Source organism: Rhinopithecus bieti, unplaced genomic scaffold (genome assembly GCF_001698545.2).
Source record: "Rhinopithecus bieti isolate Rb0 unplaced genomic scaffold, ASM169854v2 scaffold_5260, whole genome shotgun sequence".
Classification (NCBI taxonomy): Eukaryota; Metazoa; Chordata; class Mammalia; order Primates; family Cercopithecidae; genus Rhinopithecus; species Rhinopithecus bieti.
Window position 1 is genome coordinate 4008290 of NW_016805896.1, and position 3435 is coordinate 4011724.

Here is a 3435-nt window from a genome sequence, read left to right on the forward strand (position 1 = left end):
CGGCTAGTTTTTTTGTATTTTTTAGTAGAGACGGGGTTTCACCGTATTAGCCAGGATGGTCTCGATCTCTTGACCTCGTGATCCGCCTGTCTCGGCCTCCCAAAGTGCTAGGATTACAGGCTTGAGCCACTGCGTCCGGCCAAAGGTTTTGTTTTTGTTTTTGTTTTCGTTTTTGTTCTGGAGACGGAGTTTCACTCTTGTTGCCCAGGCTGGAGTGAAATAGTGTGATCCCAGCTAACTGCAACCTCTACCTCCCCAGGTTCAAGCAATTCTCCTGCCTCAGCCTCCTGAGTAGCTGGGATTAGAAGCATGCACCACCACTCCAGGCTAATTTTATATTTTTAGTAGAAACGGGGGTCTCTCCATGTTGGTCAGGCTGGTCTTGAACTCCTGACCTCAGGTGATCTGCCTGCCTCAGCCTCCGGAAGTGCTGGGATTTACAGGCATGAGCCACTGTGCCCAGCCTTTTTTTAAACAAACAAACAAACAAACAAAAAAAAAAAAAACCGCACAATTACTTTATTGATTTCTTACAATCAAATACTGCCAACTAGCATTATTTCCACTCTTCCATCATTAAAACTAAAGGGTAATTCCTCCTTGGTATTTTCAAATGATGCATTATACAATAAACAAAGTTAGAACTTAAAATGCACCCTGATTAATTATGTAAACTGGTAATTTGTTTTAAAAGCATAATAATTTGGTTCCTTTCTTCATAAAGTAGAAATTGAAATATTTCTCCTGATAGTCTTAAGGTTATCATTATGAGTAGTAAAAAGTGTAGCACATATAGTTTCATCTAGAAGGGTGTGTCTCTTACACACCTTATTTAAACAAACAAAATGTGAATTAACAAGATGCATACAGTCAATGCATGATAGAAAGCATGTTTCAAATGTAAGGTAACCCCTCAGGCCACCATATTATTTAGGTTTTGCATGATCATTTATGGCATTACAGAGTAATTATGCATAACATACTTTTATACATTTTAACCCTGAAGATAAGAAAAATAATTGTTGCTTGAAAAAAATTATTCCAGGTAGGCATTTGGTTTGTATCAGGAGAAACTGAACCTCCACGAGTTCAGTGTCTGCCAAGTTGGAATCATTAGCTCAAGTCAGTGAATCAGATACACGATGCATTTCACAGTGACACTGTTGCCCCAGTCCTGGCAATGCCTCTGCTCCCACAGTCCGCCAGGTGAAGCGTTTCCAGAATGACCCTTCTGTGTGTTTTTCCCTTTTCATTTTTTTGCTGGATTGACTATTACTATATTATTTCCTCTTCTTCCCTCTTCTGTGACCTTCCATTTTAATCATTCATAAATCCTTTCAGAATATCCTCACAGAGCTCCCTAAAGGGAAGTTCTGGAGTTGAAAAAATCCAAGGGAGGAAATTGGGAACTGGAATGTCCTTGGCTTTCCCGGTATTTTCTGCAAACTTCTGCCAGGTTGGGGAGGCTGTAGCAGTTTCTGAATGTGGTGGCAAGCTCCATAACTCTGACATTTCTACAAAATCAGCATCTACATCCAGCTCCTTTTCTAATGGACCTTTTAGAAGTCTGGCCTTTTCAGCCTTTAGTTGTTTATTTTCTTTCCTTAATCCTTCATTCTTGGTCACAAGGAATTTCACATGCCTCTTCAAATCTGCAGTTTTGGATGCCTGCTCCTCTATAATTGTTTTGTCATCTTTTGGGGTTTTGCTTCCAACACATGGCTCTGCTGGCTCACTCTTTTGCTGAAGTAAATATAGCAGTGGTGTCTGGGTCCCTGTCAAAGATCCCCTGAATCTCAGGCAGCCGTTTCTCTGTGGAAGGGCTGTCCTTCTGAGAAAGGGGGCTCTGGCCCTCTGCAGAGGGTTTGTGAGATGCCTGAAGATGGGCGACTACATCCTTTGTGTTCTGTTGGGCTTTCGATCTTTCTTCACGCTGGGGCCTTTTCCATCTCTCTTGGATGAGGAGGAGCTATTCCTTTGCCATTCCAGTAAAAGCTGAGCCTGTTCAGATTGTGTCAGCTTCATGGCTTCAGAAAGATAGGCCGCAGCCTTTTTGTGACAAGAAATAGCCTCTTCATATTTGCCTGCTGCTAATAAATGGTCTGCTCATCTGCTCTGTTGATGAGCCAGGTTGAGGGGTCCTTCCATTACTTCTATAGACCCTGGGGTAAGCGGCGGCCTTAGGAAGGGGAGTGGTGGTGCCAGGGAACATGGAGAGGACTGCAGGGGAGCATAAGGCAGCCGTGGAGACCACGGCCCCTCTCTGCGCCCCAAGAGCCAGCGGTGAGCACAGAGCAGGCAACAACCTCACCACTTCCTCCTCTGGCGCCATGCCACTAAAGGGACTTTAAGGGGAAATGTTGCATGGAAACCATGCACAGAAGTGGTCTGGAGTGCAGCACTGCTTGCCGTTTTCTGATGGCTAGTTTGAGTAATGGACATCCAGAGGCCTGGTTGGCCTCATCTTGGCAGGGATTGGGTTATGGGTTAACCACGCACTGATTTCTTCTCAAAAAGGGGAAAATTGCAACTGCCATCTCAGCTTCTTGCCTGGATTGTTTAAAGATTAGCATTTGGAATTTTCAAGCAAATAGGTAGCTATAAATGTAGCAAGAAACAAAGCGAGGGAGGGGTTACTTTTGTAACTACCCAGTGGGTTCACCTTACCCACCGCCTAGACAGAGCTGATTTATCAAGACAGAGGAATTGCAATGGAGAAACAGTAATTCATGCAGATCCAGCTGTGTAGAGACAGGAGTTGTTTTATTACTCAAATCAGTCTCCCAGAGCATTTGGGGATCAGAGTTTTTAAAGATAATTTGGCAGGTAGGGGCTGGGAAAGCAGGGAGTGCTGACTGGTCAGGTTGGAGATGGAGTCATAAGAGAGTCAAAGTGAGTTTTTCTTGCTGTTTTCTGCTCCTGGGTGGGATGACAGAACTGATTGAGCCAGATTACTGATCTGGGTGGTGTCAGCTGAGTGCAGGGTCTGCAAAATATCTCAAACATTGATCTTAGGTTTTACAATAGTGATGTTATCCTCAGAAGCAATTTGGGGAGGTTCGGACTCTTGCAGCCAGAGGCTGCATGACCCCTAAACTATAATTTTAAATCTTGTAGCGAATTTGTTAGTTCTACAAAGGCTGACTGGTTACCAGGCAAGAAGGGGATCATTTCGGGAAAGGGCTATTATCAATTTTGTTTCAGAGTCAAACCATGAACTGAATTCCTTCCCAAAGTTAGTTCAGCCTACACCCAGGAATGAAAAAGGACAGCTTAAAGGTTAGAAGCAAGGTGGAGTTGGTGGCCCCCATAAAATGTCATCAGATGGGTTTTATTTAATCCTATATAATGTGGCTTACTTTTCAACCTGATGCTGGCATAACATTATGTTAGAAACAAATTTTCAGTGCTGCAAGGGTGCTTTCTGCATGCAAG

General features: G+C 43.5%; 1 pseudogene; it reads right to left on the reverse strand.

The window, feature by feature from the left end:
* Positions 1 to 1317: 1317 nt before the first annotated feature.
* On the reverse strand, positions 1318 to 2212 carry LOC108530874 (nuclear receptor-binding factor 2-like; annotated as a pseudogene).
* Between the last annotated feature and the right edge of the window lie 1223 nt (positions 2213 to 3435).